At 41.4% G+C, this 21,279-nt stretch overlaps 1 protein-coding gene and 1 pseudogene across 2 annotated transcripts in view; one reads left to right on the top strand and one right to left on the bottom strand.

The window, feature by feature from the left end:
• The window catches only part of TSN (translin), a 77,694-nt gene that overhangs the window by 45,801 nt on the left and 10,614 nt on the right, over positions 1–21,279 (top strand).
• Positions 1,815–14,388, bottom strand: LOC108315050 (annotated as a pseudogene). Its single transcript, XR_001829802.2, has 2 exons — positions 13,883–14,388; positions 1,815–6,613 (listed from the first exon to the last, which is right to left on the bottom strand). The product of XR_001829802.2 is annotated as an inositol-3-phosphate synthase 1-like (transcript).

The following is a 21,279-nucleotide window of genomic DNA, read 5'->3' as shown; positions in this document are numbered from 1 at the left end:
ATAATTCATCATTGACTGGTCTGATTATTACCGGTTCATTCCATTGCACTGTAAACTCCATCAGTGCAAGATCACTGCTGGTTTTTCCTCACTGTTTTATTCCCCGAATCTGCCATACTAGTAGTTAGCACATAGTGAGCACTCAATAAATTTTACTTAAGTACTTTGGTTTTCAAGCGTGTTCCCCTAAGTTCCCCCACAGTATCTGAATTGTCTAAGAAATGAAGTAAAATGAAAAGAGAGAGAATTAAATATGTTCATCACTTTCCAGTTTGGGTTATTAGGAAAAACATTTAAGTATTTTTACCTATGAAGCAATTAGAATACAATGTGATGTGTAAATGGCAGTTTAAAAAAACGCAGTTTTATATCCCTGTATTTAGAGAGATTATATTTGTGTGTACATTCTCACCAGTGTGCCATGTTATTTCTCACTGTAAGCTTTAAGGCTTCTCATGTCTCCCTATGTGTTCCTCCCTCTCAGAATAGTATTCCTGCATTAGTAGCTACTCCATAAATGCTAGGAGCTGATTTTACTGTTTAAAAATAATACAGTTTTGTGAGGACTGGATGGTATAACAATTACAGATCATATAATTTATACTTTAAGATTTCAGGAGGATACAAAATCATCATGTAATAGGGACTTAAAAGCTGATTAGGTGCTGGGTGTGGTGAGATTACACGCCTGTAATCTCAGCACTTTGGGAGGCCAAGGTGGATGGATGACAAGGTCAGGAGTTCGAGATCAGCTTGGCCAGTATGGTGAAACCCCATCTCTACTAAAAATACACAAAATTAGTCAGGCGTGGTGGCAGATGCCTGTAGCCTTAGCTACTGAGGAGGTTGAGGCAGGAGAGTAGCTTGAACCTGGGAAGCAGAGGTTGCAGTGAGCCCAGATCGTGCCATTGCACTCCAGCCTGGGCAACAGAATGAGACTCCAGCACAAAAGAAAAAAAAAATCTGATTAAGATACAAGAACAAAGAAAAGAAATAGCTTAAGAGAGCCGGAGTTCGGGATCAGAGCAGTGGTGGGCATTCTGAAGGGAGAAGCCTCTGGTCTCACTTGGGATCACTCTATCATGACATGTTCTAGGAGGGGTTGGGAGTCTACATACCGGAATGGTCAGGTGATAGAATGCCAGTGGAATTTGCACTGAGGATAATGGAGCAAAACAGAGAGAGGCTAGAGAAGGGAGGTTGGGGGTGAGTTTCTCCCCATAGCCGACTAGCATGGAGAGATGATTAGTACCATTAGCCTCTTCTACGTAGAATGAGAAGTTGCTGCTCAAAATCATGCTTTTTAGTGGCCCAGTAGCTGAACCTAGTGAACTGAGCACTATAATGAATCTTAGAGCAAAACTCAGAGTACTCCAAGTTCCTGAACTCATGTACTTTTCTCTGGTAGGCCTGACTTACTGTGTAAGTAAATGGAAGCATAAAACATAATAGAGGACGATGACAGGCCAAAACAAGGTAAGAACTTACAGAGTAACTGTAATGTTTCGTCTAATCAAAATGTCTCTATTTACTTTGGAAGTATATTAAAAGTGCTGTTTACTTAAATCTAGTGGATTCTAGATAAAGGAGTTTGACATTAGATGGATTTCAAACTTTAGTCTTTGAAGAATATTTGAGTTCTGTAAGCAAACTTTTTCATGTTAAAAACATTTGCATTTGTTAGAGGATTCTGGAGAAATCTGTATAATTTTGTGGGCAAAAATTTGGTAAATGGAGAGAATGGGGGAAAGGTCTTATTGTAGGTTGTACTGAAGATACACAAAAATAGGATGCTCCTATTTTTTTTGTTTTTCCTTCCTTGTGATCCTTGCTGGCCTCATTAGTATTGTACAGAACATGGGAGAGGTTAGTCAGGAGGCGAGCCGACTTTCTATGGGTACTTGTTATTATGAATAACATAGCACAGAGGGAACAGGTGTGTGATTGCTGAAATATGCCACAGAGTGTGATAAATGTCAAATGGATGCAAGGATTGTTCCCTTTGTCACCTGGCCTCTTAAATTGGCCACTTCTCTCCTTTTTCTTTTGTTAAATTTATCTCTTGCAGATAATTCAAAACATTTTTCAAGATAAATATTGATTTTATTCACATTATTAATGTGTAGCTATCAAACATGACAGAATATCTGATACCACAATTTTTAATGTATGTATTATCATCATGGTTACTAACGAAATGTAAGTTTCTTCCTACTCTTACTCCTCTGTCATTCAAACCTTTGTAATTTTTTTTTTTTTTTTTTGAGAGTGGCAGCGGCTTTATTGTCTTTGGGGTGGCCTGGAATGGTGGGTTCCTGGGGCGCCAGCAGAGAGGAAGGGCTGGGAAGCTGTGTGACAGGGGCCTCAGGTGGTGGGCATCTGGGCTTCCTCCACTTGTGGGTGCCCATTGGCATCATCAGTGCAGTCTTTGGTGGAAGCAGGTTCCAGTCCTTTCTTGTTGGACACAGGGCAGGCGGCAGCCACGCGTCCGAGTTGCTTGAGGCCGGGCCCTGGGCGCTCCATCTTATGCTCCAGGAGCATGTGGTTCTGTGGCGGGAGCCCCACGCAGGCCCTGAGGATGTTCTTGATGCAGCTGTGCTGGCGGAAAAGCGCACTGATCAGCGGGCTGCACGGAGGCACCAGCAGCGCCTTCAATAGGAAGCTGAGCAGGGACAGCACGGGGTGGAAGGTCTGTGGCTCGGGGTCAGCGTCAGCGCAGAAGCTCACGGGCTGGCACAGCTTGGTCAGCAGCGCCCGGTCTAGTGTGATGGGTGCGGCCAGCAGCGAGTCTTGGCACGTGTCTTGCACACCAGTGTGTTGGTCCCGCCCAGCGTTAGCTCCGAGGTTTAATCACCCAGTGCGCTTGCTGTCACCCAGGTACCCAGGTACTTGATGACCACGCAGTGGTCGGGCTCCTCGCCGGGCCTACAGAGCACTGGGTTGCTCCGCACCATGTCGTCCACCACGTTGCTCTTGGACACCTCCTTAGAGCGGAACTGCAATGGCGCGGACAGGTTGTGCCCGTCGTTGTTGCCCAGGTGCTTGTAACTCACGATGGACATGGTCTTGAGGCCACAGCTGATGAGGAAGTCCACGAGCACGGACTTGACTTTGGTCTGGCCAGACTTGAAGTCATCTCCGCCCACGAAAACCTGGCGCTGACACGCGAGCTCAAGCGCTCCGGGCACCAGGGTGTTCTGCGGGGACCCACTGAGGAAGGCACAGCCCTCCCGGATGCCGGCGACGGCGAAGAGCGTGGAGGGAGACACCTGCAGGCCGAGCCCAGTGGTGCGCAGCGGGTTCTGGGCCGTGTCCTTGAGGCCCGGAACCACCTCACAGAAGCGCTCTGTGTTGCCCGTCCACAGCACGGTGACTTTGTCCAGCCCCGAGCTAGACCGGAAGTCTGGGATGTCCCTACGGATCTGCTCCAGCTGCTGCGGGCGTGAGTCCGGGACGAGGTTGTCCGCGATGAACTCTGGGATGTCGATGGAAGGCTGACGCGGCAGGGCTTCCATGTGTGGCCACACTTGCTCCTGCAGCTCCCATTCCAGCACCTTAGCGCGCAGCATCGCCTGGGCGAGGTTCAGTGAGGAGATGCCCCAGCCATCAAACACGAGGTGGTTGGGCGCCGCCATGGGCAGCAGCGCACTGAAGGGCACGAACACCTCCTGGCCCTCGGTGTCCGAGCCCAGGCTCAAGGTGCCCGCCTGAGTCAGCGAGCCGTAGTAGTTGGCCTCCTTGCGGCAACTGCGCGTGGGCCAGGACAGATGCGGTGGGTTGGCTAGCACCGCGACGGTCAGCGTGCAGCCGTTGTTCCTGCCCCAGCCGACAAGTATGACCCGGAGCCGGGGCACGGGTGGGGGGTCCGGAAGGTGAAGCGCGTGGTCGTAGGTGCACCTTGAGGACGCCCTCGCGGCTGACGCGTCGTCCTGTACTCGTATTGCACCTCGATAGCCTCGGGCCGTACACCACGTCAGGGCTCTCCACGAAGACCTGGGCTGCGGCCTCCATCACAGTGGGTGGTGCGGAGTCGGCGCAGGCTGTAATATTTTTATACTTAAGCCAAACGGTTGACATCTAAACCTGTAAGACAAAGAAGAAAAAACCCACACGGATTTGTTGCACTAGAGGGCGCTGTATTGCAGTTCTTCCTGAGAAAGAAGTTCTCTGGCCCCAAGTTTGCATTGCCATTGAGCAGATGTGAGAATGCCCAGGGAAGGAAGCGTTCCTGCTCTACCTTGAGAATTTCTCCATTCCAGGTCATGAGTCTAGTTTTTAAAGCAATATCCATATCCACCTATATTGTTCCTCCTAATAATTAGAAGGATGATTATCTTTAAAACTAAGCATAGGTTTTATTATGCAAATATTTTAGAGCTTCTTTGAAAATTGCCTTGAAGAGCTGATGTGCTATTTCCTTTTTGGGTGTCCTTAATGGAGCACAGCATTTATTTTTTGCAAGCAAATGTCTGGAAACAACCTAAAGTTACTTGGTACCAAGGAGATGCCTATTCAAATCAGGCAGTGCTAGATATACTTTGCCACTGAAAGTAACGGCAAAAACCGCGATTACCTTTGCACCAACCTAATAGATATACGAAGGCGCGGATTGTGTGACATAGATTCTCAACTATCTGAGAGTCATCATTAACTCTCTTCCTGGCAACCCACATGCAAGCCCTGTTGTTTCTGTGATATGTTATTCATAATGATAAATACCCATGCAATTATTTCCTAACTGCAAAACTACAGCGTTGATAGTAACTTAAATCTTTTTATGTGGCCCTCCCTAGCTAGTCATGCTTTAACTAGGGTTCATTATTTTCTTGCTTCCCTTTTTATTTTATAGTATAAAATTTATATATTATAAAATTTTTATATAATTTTATTATGTAAAAAGGGAAAGTTATTGGGTACAAATATATGAGCCATTTGTATTAATGTGAATGGGCTCGTCTATTAAAAAATGTCTTATTGGGTTGAAAAGCAAACCCCAATTTTATGCTGTATGATAAAACACAGAGATTGAAAAGACTGAAAGTATTGTGTTGTATTTTAATTTTAACTGTTTTAACGTTATAAAAAGAATATCGTGTTATATGATCTTTTGGACTTTTTAAACTTAAAATTATATTGCTATGATTCATTCAGGTTGTTATGTTTAACTGGACTGGAGTTCATTTATCATGACTGCTGTCGACTATTACATTCTATAACTTTGACATTATTTATTGATTTCACTGTTGGTGGGCTTTTAGGTCGTTGAAGATTTTCTCTGAAAAATAGTGATATCATGAACATTCTTATACATATGTCCTGATGCACAAATGCAACCATTTCTCTAATAACACACTTTGGTTAATTATGTTTAACAATCTACGCATAAGAATGTAAACATTCTGCTGTCATTTTCTGCATTCCAAACAAAGTTAAGCAGAAATTAATGAGGAAAGTTTCCGGAAGGATTAGTTCAACTTATTTCTTACTGACTGGCTCAACTCTAAGGAGCCAGAATTATTTCTGGTCCCTTGGACATTTGTATGGTCTTGTTTCCTCTTAGTACCTGTTGTCAATATAACTAAGACAGAATAACACAGATATAATACAAAAATGTATAGAAATAAGTAGCTGTAATATGTATATGGCTAAATGAAGTTGGCAGGCCCGGCTCCATGAGACACTTCAGATAAAGGTAGGCCTCGTTCTCATTCTAGTCCTTCTTGTAGTGCAGCCTCATTGAAATCTGGAATGTTTTCTCGGACTGCCATCATTTGTAACCATGTAGGCGAGTGTGGCTGGAAATACCAGCAAATCCTGTATTATCCATGAAAGCAGCTCCCCCTCCATCCAATATGATAAACCAAAGGATATTGCTGAGAGTCCACTACCTACACTCAACTTATTCATTGGGTATGTATTAAATGTATGCTAAATCTAGCATTGTAAACCACTTGCTGTTCTTGTACCACAGGCTTTTTATTTTCAAGCAGAAAGGTCGCTATTTTTAAAGGTGTCAAAAATGCAGCCTGGCCCAGCTTAAGTTTCCTTGTTTATTTATCTTAGATCTTTGGGACTGAGAAATCTAAACAACAAAACCACCCATATTCTATAGGTGACAAAAAGAGCTTGAAGAAAGCAGTTCACTGGAACATCAGAGTGACAATGAGTTAAAATGTTTTCTTCCTTGCATTTATCATGTTTCTATTTAAACTCAAATTTTTTTAATTAAAAAATTGTGTGGGTACATAGGTATATACATTTATGAGGTACATGAGATGTTTTGATACAGGCCTGCAAAATATACTAATCACATCATGGAAAATGGAGTATCCATCCCTTCAAGCTTTAATCCTTTGTGAACACCAATTTCTTGAAGAGCAGGGTATGCATTCAGGTTTTTAAGAAGATGATTTTTTATTCTGAAGATCTAACCATTTGCCTTCCATTTACAGGTATGCAGTAGGATCACTCAAGTCACAGTTTTGAATGTGCACATGTGATTGTATGCCAGGAGAAACTTTCTGCAAGGACGATAGAGTTCCAAGTTTCTGTCCCCTCTTAATAGGATCTTTATACTTAATTGGCTTAATGTAGAACATTTTGACACAAAAACCTAAAAGAAAATAAGTGTAATTATTTATCTGGGCTTCAGTAACCTTGGATATGAAATTCAAAAATAACAAATGTACAAAAAAGAAAAAAAGAAATAAAGTTGAATGAACTCAGGAGAGGAATATATGAAAATGACAGAATGATATTACAAAGGAAGACTAAATTACAAGATGCCAAAAGAATCGATTCAAAGGAAACATTAATAAATACATTGAAGAATAATAGTGGAAAATACTAGCTAGTTAGAAAAGGTGAATGATCCCTTAAGGCCAGGCACAGTGGCTCATGCCCGCAACCCCAGCACTTTTGGGTGGCGAAGGCAGGCGGATCATATGAGGTTAGGAGTTCGAGAATGGAGAAATGCTGTCTTTACTAAAAGTACAAAAAAATTAGCTGGGCATGGTGGCTGGCACCTGTAATCCCAGCTGCTCAGGAGGCTGAGGCAGGAGAATAGCTTGAACCCGGGAGGTGGAGGTTGCAGTGAGCCAAGGTCACGCCATAGCACTCCAGCCTGGGTGACAGACTGAGACTCTGTCTCAAAAAAAAGTTAAAAAAAAGTGAACCCTGAACAATGTTACCTCCAAGACGTATTCTAATAAATGATTGGACTTTAAAAATAAAGATAAATGGAAATAACAGGAACAAAAATACAAACCTTGCTAAATATCAAAAGAACTAAAAAGGCAAAGACCTAAGTAGAGAAACAGTGTATGATATAATAATTATAAAAGAAAATGATGGTATTGGGTACAAATATATGAGTCATGTGAATGGGCTTATCTCATATATTAAAAATGTCCTGTTGGGTTAAAAAGCAAACCCCAGTTTTATGTTGTATGGAATAAAACACGGCGATTGAAAATGATGAAAGTGAAGAGCTGGACAAAGATGTGCCAAGCAAATGGACAAAGATTTGCCAAGCAATAATAATGCAAGGGCTATCGTCCTGTTACCAGAGACTAGACTTCAGGCCAAAAGACAGTGAAACAAGACAAAGGAAGATAATGTCAGAGGGCAAATGCCACAAGCCACAATGAAGATATAGCAGTTACAACTATCCATACGGTAAATAACACAAGTCATCTATATAAAGCAGAGACCACAAGATGCCAGGAGACACAGATAGAAACTCACCAATAGTAGGAGACTTTAATACACTACCGGCACTGCTCACCAGTCAAGTGGGCATAATAATAAGACTGTAGAATTATGCTGTCCAATGTGGTGCCACTAGCCATATGTGGTTATTCAGCACTTGAAAGGTAGTTTATCTGAATTGAGATGTGCTTTAATGGTAAAGTATACAATGGATTTTGAAGGCTTAGTATTTAAAAATGTAAAAGATCTCAATAATTATATATTGATATAATATTTGAAAACCTGAGTTAAATAAAATATTAAAATATCATGTTTCTTTTTACTTCTTTATTATGGCCACCAGAAAATTTAAAATTATACATATGAGTTGTATTATATTTCTATTGGATGGCTCCACTGTAGAAGATCTAAAACTCCATCAGGTAGGTTTTATGAATATATTTTAATCAAAAGATGTGCAAGACTTCTACACGGACAACTACAACAACCATTAATAGAACAGTGAAGGAAGACCTAAGTAAATGGAGGATATAATATGTTCATTCATTGGAGGACTCACTACTTTAAAAATATCTGTTATCAATTTGATCTGTATATTTACTGCAGAGTCAGTCAAAGCCCTGTCAGGATTTTTGGTGGAAATTAGCAAACAGATTCTGTAATTTATTTGGAAATGCCAATGACCAAGAATTGCAAGGCAACCTGAAAGAAGAAGAAAGTCTATTCCAATTTTGCATTCTGGAACTAGGAAAATAACCTCTTGGTAGATTTGAGGATGCACTGGGCTTAGTATAAGCTGGACCCTGCTGAAAATCTACATTGACCCCCTGACTATAAGTCCGTAGTCTGGTCAACTACAGTGGGCTTTTAGATCTCCAGGAGTTAGTGTCAGTTTTGAGCAAGTGTCCAATAATCTCTGAAGAGCCTAATAATTTCTTCCCCAATGTGCTGTCATCCTGCTAAAACATTACAGGTCCCTTTGGGGATAGCTAGAAGTAAGGTTTACATTATAAATTTTTGGCTGCATGGCAGGACCCTTACTCAAAAGGACTGAGCCTCCTTTTCATTCAAGAGGCTCTGGGACTGTGAACCGACTCAAGCCTGGGAATTTATTGGGGATTGCAACCCCTTATTGTGATGACTGAAGTCAGCATTTTGTTCAACAGACCTAGAGCATTTCCATTCATACAAGTCCAATAAGGCTTTAGTTGTCTGCTCATCTATTCCATTCTAGGGTTGCAGTGATTACTAGCCAATGTCACAAATCTCTGAGGTTTAGATGAATCTGATTACTTTCTGCTCTTGGTGACCTTGGCATTGACTGTTAAGTGCCACTCCAGAGGACCCAGTTCCGTGGCAGAAGTTTCTCTTGTGACATTGGGCCCGCAGAGGACAACCACTGTATAGCTCCTCAAGGATGCGGGTTCCCTCACAAGATACCTCCCACAGCCTTGGTGAGGCAGGGCTCCTTTAGACTCACTCCCAATAGGAGTGCATATATATGTTCATTAAAAGGTATAAGAAGGTTCATAGCAGCAATTTTATAATCACCTAAAACTGGAAACTACCCAAAGGTCCATCTAAGGAAGAATGGATACATAGATGAAAATATATGCATATAATGGAATATCATGTATCCCAAAGAATGTAGATATAAACACATAAATTACACAATCATGATGTGGAATGTAAGAAGCCACACAAAAAGAAGGCGTGCTGTTTAATTCTATTTATACCATTTTTAGAAACAGGAGGAACTAATGCATGGTGTTAGAACTTGGGATAGTGATTACCTTGCTGGGAACATGTCTAAACGTTAGCACAAGTGATCTCTGGGATGTTGGTGATGTTCTTTTTCATGGTCTGGGCGCCGGTTACACAGATGTATTGACTTTATGCAGTTCATGGAGTTGTACATGGATGTGTTGTGCACTTTTATGGGTATATTTTATACCTTGATGCAATTAAAACAATCAAACAACAAAGCCAATATCTGGAGTACAAGGAGACCTAGCTTTACCTAAAATTTAGAAGCTTTCAAAAATGTTTCACATTCAACTCTTGCAGAAATGCCAGCATTTATAATTTGTGGGATTCGAGTAAGTGGAAGTATCTATCCATTATGGTTAGCATTGCTGAAAGTGGCTTTGTTTATAGATCGTGAAGCAAAACCACAAGGGCCACAGGAAGGAATAACTCCAATTAGCTGTAGGGTTTCATGAAGTGTATGCATGAAGCAGAAGTTTTCAGGGAAAGTGGTGAAAAGTCCTCGAAAGTGCATCAGCAGGAGAGGATCATAAAAAAGTATCTATCGGCTACTATGCTTATTACCGGAATGGCAAAATAATCTGTACACCAGACCCCTGTGACATGCAGTTTACCTGTATAACAAATGGGCACATGTAGCCCTGAACCTAAAAAGTTTTTTAAAAATGCATCAGCTAGTTTGGTATACTCTATATCCTTTCTGTTCTAGGTTTTATCATTTTGAAAGAAGAAGAAAACCTCTATGTATGGGAACTGCATTAAACAAATAAGCATCAACATCTCCAGTAGGCACCCTAGGTGTAGACTCCACCTCTCTTACCTCTTCCAGGTATTCGAACAGCATTATTGATAGCATTTTTGTTTTGATAAGGTTTCTCCTGGTCCATAATCTTTCCAGTGAATGGTGCAAACACAGTAGATCCAGCAGAGCACAAGACATCCACACCCTGGTGAGGCCTCTGACTTCTAGGATGTAAATAAGAATGAACAGACCAAGGAGCGGCCCTGGGGAGCTTTATGGCCCAGGAACATGGTGTTAGCCCACTGATCCCAGACCAGGTACCAAAGCTTGAAGCTGCCAGAACTTGTTGGGATGTCCCAGTGTTTCTCATCTGTTTAGCCCAATTTTAACCTCCCTCCCTGCAGGTGCTAATAACCATGTTGTAAAGATGAAAGCATTTAAAATGGTACTTGGTACATAGTAAGCCTTAAACAAATATATTACTTACTATTACTGTATGGCATTTGGGGGGAATGAGGCAGTCCATGTAAGTGCATTTTCTAGATACCTGGGTCTTGAGACTTCTTCAAGCCCACTTTGAAAACAGCTGTCTTTTTATGGGAACCTATTATAAAAGTATCACATGTTGCCCTAGTTTTATTGTTCTCTCAGTGATCTAGAAAAGTGATTGTAAACAGCAATACATATGATATTTTAATACAACGAGTGATACCTCCTGGGTTTATTAAATTGCATAGAGCTCAAACCAAACAACTCCAGATTGTGATGTGTCTTGAGTTTGTCTTAGCAACCCCTCAGCTCTTTCTTCACACTGCTGTCACTATGCCTGCTCTCACCAGCCTCTCCTCCCTTCTAATAGGCTGCCACCTGAACAACCAGCTCCACCAGGATTGCTACAATTATGTGCAAAGCAACACTGAGCAGGCTCAAGCCAAGAGCCAAGAAGTTACTGTATCTGTTAAGTGCGTACACTTTACAGTATGAGCTGAGTGTAAATTTTGGCTATTAAGGGGCTGTTTTCCCATATTTCCCTTCTCTTAGTCCTGTTTCAGTATTTGAGGTTCCTTTGTAAGTAGTATCTGTATATGTGGGAGCTCCCCTCTAGTTAGGATGGAGATGGTTGAAATGAATGGACACATGGCTATTTCATCACAGTGGCACCCCAAGGTGATGATGGGTATAACTGAAAATTCACAAGTGTGACCCCCGTTGTCTCGAAGAGATAAAGGTGCTCTTTCGCCTGCTTAGGGTCAGCCTCTAATATTCAACCTCCAAAGCCTGGGCCATTAACACCGTGGTTTCATGGGAAGAGGAACCAAAAACCTGAGTTCAGGTCCAGACTTCACCATCTCCAACTGTGCTTGGCAGGTCCCTTAACCTTTTGGCACCTCAGTTCAAGTTCCTCATCTCTAAAATGGTATAGTCATATTTGATTCCCCTTTGGAAAAAGCAGGTAAGATAAGTCCATGTGTGAAGACATTCAGAAGGAAAACAGTGTGTTTGCTCCCTGCTCTTTTCCTTCTTCCATGTTTGGATCCCAATTCACAGCCCATACTTGAAGCCGAGTTCTTGGAAGCTGCTCCAAAGACAGTGGAGTAACTGGTTACATCTCTGGTTTTTCATACTGTCAGAATTGTGAGCCCTTGAGGCAGCCAACATTGGACAAGGACACTAAGAAAAGAGGTTGGGGCCAGGCGCGGCGGCTCATGCCTGTAATCCCAGCACTTTGGGAGGCTGAGATTGGCAGATCACGAAGTCAGGAGTTTGAGTCCAGCCTGACCAACATGGTGAAACTCTCATGTATACTTAAAATATAAAAATTAGCCATGTGTGGTGGCAAGCACCTGTAATCTCAGCTACTCAGGAGGCTGAGGCAGGAGAATCACTTGAAACCAGGAGGTTATGGTGAGCTCAGATGGCGCCATTGCATTCCATCCTGGGTGACTGACTGGGTAAGAGTGAGGCTCTGTCTAAAAAAAAAAAACAAAAAGTAAAAAAAAAAAAGAGGTTAGGGACCAAAGGGTTGGATGGTTGTTTGTGCAAATCCATACCTTTGAGCAGAGTACTGTCCACAACCATGGTGATCACATGTCCGGATCTCGTTGGAAGACTTGCCAACACATATATTAGCCCATGGCCCGGCTGGTGCTATAAAGGAGAAATGTGAGAGCAGAGCTCGTGGCCTCAGACGTTTCCAATCTCCATTTGCCATATTAGTCATGTAGTGGATCCTGACAATTCTATTTTCACTGTAACTTTCCCTGAACTTTCTGTAGCTTATGGAAGGTTGTCCTTCCAAAATTTTAATATCCTAATTCAGATGTAAAATTGGTTATTCCCTGGCTACAGAATTCTGCTTTGTGATGCTAGCATATCAGTGAATGCATTTCTTTATTAGCATTAGCCTTCATCGATATACTTTGCTTCAGAACCATTAGTAAGTGGTATAAGTTGTGCTTTTCTATTTTTCTTTGCTCATTACTGGCATGGGGATCACTATGGTTAGATTAAGCAAAATAATAAAACAGCATGGCTCAGAAAATAATTTTAGAAGTTCTAAAATAATGTTGAAATGGTTAGTTCTACTAATCGAATCCTACCCAATGTTGGAATGAAAGGAGAAATAAACTCTGAACTAGACAAGTTTGTTTAGCACTAGATAAATCTCTTTCATGGTTGCAAACATAGAAGAGGGAGAGTCTTAGAAATAATCTGAAATGTGAAGCCAGTTTAGCCTGGACTGAGATGAGGAGAGAAGATGGGAAAAGGAGGACTAATTATCTGAAAAATTATGAAACATGGAGGAGAGGCTGCTTTCTCAGTGGACTTGGTGCAAACTTTGTTTTAGGCACAATATGTCTCTTTAGTATAGCAAGCACTCGATAAATGTTCAATTGAATTAAACGTCCTGGATTTCTGGGGTTAACATTCACAGGGAGATACAGTGAGCACACTCAACCTTGCACTTTGAAACAAACAAGCAAAAGCAAGAGCTTGGTTATTTGACTATTGATTTTATTTAAAGACATTTTACTTTTTGTTAATACATATGCTGTGAAGAGAAGCTACAGAATGTGGTGATTAAGCCTATTCTTTAAAGTAGTCTTAAAAGGTGGGTTTCAAAAGTTTTATGCCTTGTAGCCATGCTCCAAGTCAACACCTTGTTCAAGACATAATCCCATCACTTTGGAAACTAATATTTATCCTTGGGAATTGAGGCAAATATCAGACAGTGTAGTCATTGATTCACTTTTTCCTCCTTCTATGAGTATTAAGGGAGCATTCCCTTTGTCCTAATCCACACTAGTCTCTGTATTCGATATCTGTATCGGCATTTGATTTTGATCAAAACCGGAATCAGGTTCTTATGTCAACTTTTTATTATCTAGTTTTGTTTCAGTTAAGTCCCAGACCAAGATTGAAAGCCTTTGCAATGTCTTCTCAACCCACTATTATGCTTCCCTCATTAAAGAACCAGGACATTTCATTGTAAATTATTTAGAATATCCTCAGGACCCTGTATCATTTCAATCTCATTTTTAAAAGCCAAATACATGTATATGTTGTGATTGTGCTATTAATGACTTTGTAATCTTTTTAATCGTCCCCCGAAATCAGTTTTTAAAAATTAACCAACATTCTAAAATTGCACTTTCGACTTACCAGTGGAAATCAGACCAGCCAAAAGGAGGGCCCTGGTGGAAAACATCTGGGTTGACTTCCTTTATGTTTCTTCCTCTGATTAGAATTGACCCACACTCTCTTTGAAGAATATTCAAGTTTGAATGAGTACTTCCTAGCTATTCAGCCTTAGAATTCTGCATCTCTCATTTCTTTAGCATGAGACACAAAAACTATAAGAGAATGGAGCAAGTCAAGTTCTGATGTTCCATGGATAGCTATTTGATTTGCATGTAGGACCTATGTAAAAGCCTTTGATCTGAAGAAGCAGCCAATTATATTGGAAACACTGACTAAATATTAACAGAAAATGATAAGGCTGGGTGCATATTAACAGTCTTCTGGGCTGTGGCTTGTAGGAGAATGTTCATGTGAATGACAGAATTAGTTTAGTACTGTCTGCTGGTAGATCTATCTTTTGTTTCCTTGATAGGACATATTTTGGAAGAAAACTGATTATTAATAATGTGTGGCCCTTCATAACATATTCCTTAATATATCCCTTAGGTGTTTTTGAATTATCAGTTTAGTTATATTTCATCTGTGTAATATTTGCAAATAACTTTAATATTTTGATAAAATTGCATGTATTTACCTTAAATATGTGATTTGTAAATGTTTTCTTGTTAATGATAATGGTAAGTTAACACCATTCAAAGCATCCATCAGTAAAGGAAAGAAGATGCATTATGATACAGTCGTTGATATGGTTTGGATCTGTGTCCCCACCCAAATCTCACGTTCAGTTGTAATCCCCAGTGTTGGAGGTGGGGCCTGGTGAGAGGTGATTAGATTATGGGGCCAGAGTTCTCATGAATGGGTTAGCATCATCCCCTTAGTGCTGTTGTCGTTATAGTGAGTGAGTTGTGGTGAGACCTGGTTGTTCAAAAGTGTGTAGCATCTCCCCTGTTCTCACTTCCTCCTGCTTCAGCCATGCAAGACCTGCCTGCTTCCCCTTCACCTTCTGCCATGATTGTCAGTTTCCTGAGACCTCCCAAGAAGCTGCCATGATTTCTGTACAGCCTGGAGACCCGTGAGCCAGTTAAACCTCTTTTCTTTATACATTTCCCAGTCTCAGGTATTTCCTTTTTCTTTCTTTTCTTTTCATTTTGGTTTTTTTGTTTTGTTTTGTTTTGTTTTTTTGAGATGGAGTCTTGCTCTGTTGCCCAGGCTGGAATGCAGTGGTGTGATCTTGGCTCACTGCAACCTCTGCCTCCTGGGTTCAAGCAATTCTCCTGCCTCAGCCTCCCAAGTAGCTGGGACTACAGGTGCCCACCAGCATGCCCGGCTAATTTTTGTATTTTTTTTTTTTCAGTAGAGATAGGGTTTCACCATATTGGTCAGGCTGGTCTTGAACTCCTGAACTTGTGATCCACCTGACTCGGCCTCCCAAAGTGCTGGGATTACAGGCATGAGCCACCACGCCCGGCCAGGTATTTATCAATAGCAATGCAAGAACAGACTAATACAGTCATACAATGGAGTAAAATATAACAATGTAAAAGAAGACAATCTATATGTATAAACACAGCTAGATCTCTGGATATACTGTTGAAATAAAAAGCTACTTTTAGAATTATATATAAAGTATCATACCATTTATAATATTTAAAATATGAAAACAAAGAAGTGTATTAATCTTCATAAATCCTGCATATTTAATAAAAATGTGCACAGACTACCTTTAAGATAGTAATTACTTCTGGATAGTGAGAGAAAACCATGGAAGGGTATACAGAGTACATAAGCTCTAAAACATTTTATTTCTAAAAAAAAAAGATCAGGAGCAAATAAGCAAAAATATTAATTTGTTAATTATTAGAGATGGACACATGGATGTTATGTTACCCTGTACTTTTCCAGGTACTTAAATTTTCACTGTGTTTCAAATATATGTTAGCAGCTCCTTTTTAGCTTAATGTTAGACAAGGACCTGGAATTTTCTATGGAAGCTTCCCCATTTAAATTGTGTCAGTAGCTGTGGGAGATTGGGATTGTGGTCCCAGTTCTTCACCTTCTCTGCGTCCATGGCTTTTCCATGTCTCTTGGGACAAAGGGAACTTTCCTCACCCTTGATTTTGGGTTTAGCTGTGTGGCTTTGACCACTAAGATGAGGAAGAAATGGCAGGGATGGGGAAAGCCTGGGTCCTCTGGGACCTTAGTCTTTGCACACTCCTTCCTGTGTTTGTGCATCACCATGAGGCAGATGATCCTGCTGCCCTAGGAAGGGAATGGATGCCATGCCAAGGACGATCGCCCCTGCAGAACCCAGCCTAGCACACCCTATGAATGTGTGGGAGTAACTGGCTGTTAGCCACCGCATTTTTGGATGGTGTGTTACATAACAATAACTAAAGGATGCCAGTGAGATTACGGACCCAATTGTTTTTGCTTCACATGCAGCCTTTCAAGGATACATCTAATGTGTACAATGCAAAATGCCAGCATTGAATACACCATGGATCTCAGTCAGTGTACTAAAAGAATAGATAAGTGGAACAAAACAGGTGATTCAGAAATAGACACAAATATATTCAGCATGCAGTACACAATAGAAGTACTACTTTAAATGATTAGAGAAAATATAAGTCGTTGTATTAACAGTATTGAGACAACATCTGGCAAGAAATAAAAGTTCAATCTAGGCCTGGTGGCTCATGCCTGTAATTCTAGCACTTTGTGAGGCCAATGCAGGAGGATTGCTTGAGGCCAGGAGTTCAAGGCAAGCCTGGGCAACATAGCAAAATCCCATCTCTATGAAAAAATTTTAAAAATTAGCCAGCCGTGGTGCATGTGTCTGTCGTTCCACGTACTTGGGAGGCTGAGGCAGAAGGAATATTTGAACCCAGGAGTCTGAACTTAGACAGTGAGCTATGATCATGCCACTGCACTCCACCCAGAATGAGAGAGTGAGACCCTGTTTCAAAATAAAGAAATAGAAGTTCAATCCATGTCGAAGTGAGCCAAACATTTGTATGCAAAAGGGGAGAAGGAGGAAAAAAAGAAAAAAGAAAAGAGCTGAAACCATAGAAATGCTAGGAGAAATTGTGAATGATTTTTAATGGTCATGGGTTAGACTTTTCAAAGAATGTTAAAAAACCCAGAAGCTATGAAGGAAATATTTGATAAGTGCATTGTAACAATAAAAACCTTCTACAAAGCAAACAGTATTGTGATCAGAGTCAAAAGACAATAATCTGGGAAAAATATCTGTAACACATATGATATGACAGATAAGGAACTCATCACTTTAATATACAAAGAATTCTTTAAAAAATAAAAGGTGTAAACAAATTGATAGAAAACATGGGGAAAAGATAGCAACATACTTTCACAAAAGAAAAATACAGATTACCAATATATATTTGAAAATATGGTCCACTTTACTTGAAATTAACAATTGTAAACCAGAATGAGGTGTAGTTTTTCACCTATCAAATTGGCAAAGGATATGTAGAAGCAGGCATTTATTGAAAAGTGTTAAGTTGGTTTAATCTCTTTAGAGCACAATTTTGCAATACCCCTCAAATTTTTGAATGCACAAAACCTTTGCTCCAGCAGTTATTGCTGTATACCTGTGACCTGCTTTCCTCCCGTTTTCCCTGCCTTCTGTATAAGCTGTTTCCAATGCATCTTTCTCTGTGAAGCCAGCGCTGTCCTCTAAACTGCAGAAAAGATGGCAGGAGACTGTTTTGAAACCCATAATGGGCTAGGATCTAAGCAAGAGTCATCAATGCTGAAAAGCTAATGAGAAACTTTGTAATGGATGGATCGGGCTGATGATACCTAATCAATCTTAGTATTATGAAGAGAGAGAAGGAGAGAGTATATCAGACATCTTACACCTTCTGTTGGAAATGGACAACATAACCTATAAAGTACTCTTGTCAAAAAATCAGGCTCAGGTCTCATAAGGCCATTAGCTCTACCAGTTTACAGGAACTATGCAGCATAGGGACGCGTGTCAAATGTACCACAGGAATGCAGTCAGCCAAATGCAGGCTGTAGGAAGTTCTACTGGATAAAGAACCTGGTTTCTTCAACAAATAAATTCTGAGGAAAGGGAAAAAGAAGAGGGGCAATCTGTGGATTAAAGATTTACAAGGTTTATCAACAAAATGCCATGTACAGACTTTACTTGGAGTCTGAATCAAATGACGAAATCACAGACAGAAACAGAATAGGGACAATTTTAACATTAGCGATCATATTAGAAATTATTCTGTGTAATTTTAAGCATAATACATTAGGTTTTTGTAAAAAGTTCCTATGTTTTAGAAATGCATACTGAAACATTTATGGATATGAAATCATAGGATGTTTTAGCTTTACTTCAAAATAATGTAGAAGTTCGGAGAGTAAGTAGCAGGTAGATTAAACACAATTGGCTATTAACTGCTAATTACTGAAGCTGGGTAATGAGTACATAGAAGTTTACTATACTATCCTCTCTAGTTTGTTGATATTTGAAAATTTTCCCGTAGTAACAAGTTAGACAAAGACATTTGTTGGACAATTAATTTGTTGGCAATATCTTTTGAACATGAAAAAGTTCCCACACTGCAAGGAAAAACTGATTTTTTTGCAACTCTGGTAATATTTAGCCACCCATATTCTAAACTGTTCAATCAATCGATTAATTTCCTATTCAAAATTCCTTTTAAAAAATAGACCATAATCCCAGCACTTCGGGAAGCCGAGGTGGGAAGATCACCTGAGGTTGGCAGTTTGAGACCAGCCCTTAACCAACGTGGAGAAACCCCGTCTCTACTAAAAATATAAAAATAGTCTGGTGTTGTGGTGTATGCCTATAATCCCAGCTACTCAGGAGGCTGAGGCAGAATTGCTTGAGCCCGGAAGACGGAGATTTCGGTGAGCCGAGATCATGCTATTGCACTCTAGCCTGGGCAATAAGAGCGAAATTCCATATTAGAAAAAAAAAAATTGACTTATGAGCCTGGGTGCGATGGCTCACACCTGTAATGCCAGCACTTTGTGAGTCCAAGGCAGGCGGATCACCTCAGGTTGGCAGTTTGAGACCAGCCTGACCAACATAGAGAAACCCCGTCTCTGCTAAATACACAAAATTAGCTGGATGTGGTGGTGAATTCCTGTAATCCCAGCTACTTGGGAGGCTGAGGCAGGAGAATTGCTTGAACCCAGGTTGTGGAGGTTGCGGTGAGCCAAGATCATGCCATTGCACTCTAGCCTGGCAACAAGAGCANAAAAAAAAAAAAAAAAAAAAAAAATTAGCCAGGCATGGTGGTGCACACCTGTAATCCCAGCTACTCAGGAGGCTGAGGTAGGAGAATCCTTGAATTAAATATGATCCTTCATGTAAAGAATTTAGTATAATGTCAGGCACAAATCAAGCAATAAATTATCATTTAGTTGGTAAGAATCATTCCAATTTCATGGATTGGAATGATTCTTATCAACTGAATGATAAGCAGACACACATACGCAGTATCTGTGTATGGAATAACTGTTCAAGAACATACACACACAGCATTTGTGTATAGAACTCTTCAAGAACAAGGAGGAAACCGTTTTAGTGCATGGAAAGGGAATTAGGGCAAGCTGTTAGTGGAAAGAGAAACATCCCATCGCACATGCTTAAAAAATCCGTTTAATTTAAAAATAGGTAATACAACCATACAGAGAAGATAGTAAAATAAAAGATTTTCACAGAAAATTTTCGTTGCCAATCCATTCCCTACTCACAGTCCTATATATGTTACTTTCATTTTCCTTTGTTTGGAAATATAAATGCACTGTCCCTCTACTTTCTCGCGAAGACTGCAATCTCTCTACATTCTTCTGCACTTTTTTTTGTGCATACGCTTTCGTTGTAAAATATTTTCCCCTATATGCTGTTGAATATGAAATAAATAGATACACATATATATGAGCTAAACAGCTCCGCTTGGTCGCACCACCTCCAAGCCCGTCCCCGCCCTCCCTTAGGCTCACGTGCTCCGAGGATCCCCTTCGCTGGTTGTTTCTGGCGATGCCTGTCCCAAGGCCTCAGACTGAAGCCCAGCCCACTCTCCCCCTCTTCTGCCCTCTGGATGCCCGCCTCCATGCGGAACTCAGCGGGCGGCGCCTCAGGCAGTGCAGCGGGCAGCCAGTCCTTCGGCGCGCCGCGGGGCTCGGAGGACCCCGGCGACGGCCGTGGCGTAAGACCGGCGGTACGCGGCGACAGCGGCGGCTGCGGTGGGTGTTGCGATTGATTGCGCTGGTTGTCTCCGGAGTCCACTTCTCTGGCCGCCCTTGCCACACTGGCTGATTGTTGTGCAGCCAGCGCCATGTCTGTGAGCGAGATCTTCGTGGAGCTGCAGGGCTTTCTGGCTGCCGAGCAGGACATCCGAGAGGCGAGCCCCCTCCCTTCCCCATTCCGTTTCCCTCTCCATTCCTAGCTGGGCCACGTCGCCCGGCCCTCCTCAGTCTTTGAGTATAGGGCGGTAGGGATGCCTCCGAGGGTCGGTTACTTCCCCTCTAGCTTGAGGTTAGGGCACTCCCGGACCCTAATTCTGCCGCTCTGTCCTGATTCTCCGTGTTCAGGTCTCAACTTCTCAGCATCACCTACCTCGTTTGTGTCAGTTTTCCTTGTTTTCGGCACTTGCTTATATCGAAGGCTCGAATTGCACCTGGACTTCAGCGAATACGCGTTTCATGTATTTGTTGTTGGTGTCTTAAAAGCACCTGTGATCTCCTGTTTAAAACTCTCCTATGATTTCCTATCCCACATAGGATAGAATATCAGACTCTACTGTGGCCCACATGGTTTCTCTTCAATCTCATTTTACGCCCTCTTTGTGTAGGATGTTCACTTTAGCTCTTCTAGTGCCCCAGTTAGCTTTCTGCCTGTTTGCCTTTACTGGAATTTCCGTCTTTCCCTTTCTTTTCTTGGTTATCTCATATTTATCTCCTTGACTTCACAACCTAAACGATCTTTTTCTTATGTTTTCAAGTAGCACATTAACTTTTTGAAAAATGTGTGTAATGTTGATTATTTAAAAAATATCTTCTCCCCCAATATATCTTAAACTACCAGAGGGAATGAATTGTATGCTTTGTTCCCCAAGTATTTACACAGTCCCTTGCACATAAGTGTGCTTAGTGAGTATTTTAGAAATGAATTAAAGGCCGGGTGCGGTGCCTCATGGCTGTAATCCCAGCACTTAGGGAGGCCGAGGCGGGCAGATTTCCTGAGGTCAGGAGTTCGAGACCAGCCTGGGCAACATGGTGAAACCCTGTGTCTTCTAAAAATACAAAAGAAAATTAACTGGGCATGGTGGCGCATACCTGCAATCCCAGCTACTGTGGAAGCTGAGGCAGGAGAATCGCTTGAACCCAGGAGGCGGAGGTTGCAGTGA

The sequence above is a fragment of the Cebus imitator genome, unplaced genomic scaffold (genome assembly GCF_001604975.1).
Source record: "Cebus imitator isolate Cc_AM_T3 unplaced genomic scaffold, Cebus_imitator-1.0 Scaffold167, whole genome shotgun sequence".
Classification (NCBI taxonomy): Eukaryota; Metazoa; Chordata; class Mammalia; order Primates; family Cebidae; genus Cebus; species Cebus imitator.
The sequence above is the reverse complement of the archived record's forward strand: the minus strand, read 5'-3'. Positions and strand labels throughout refer to the sequence as shown.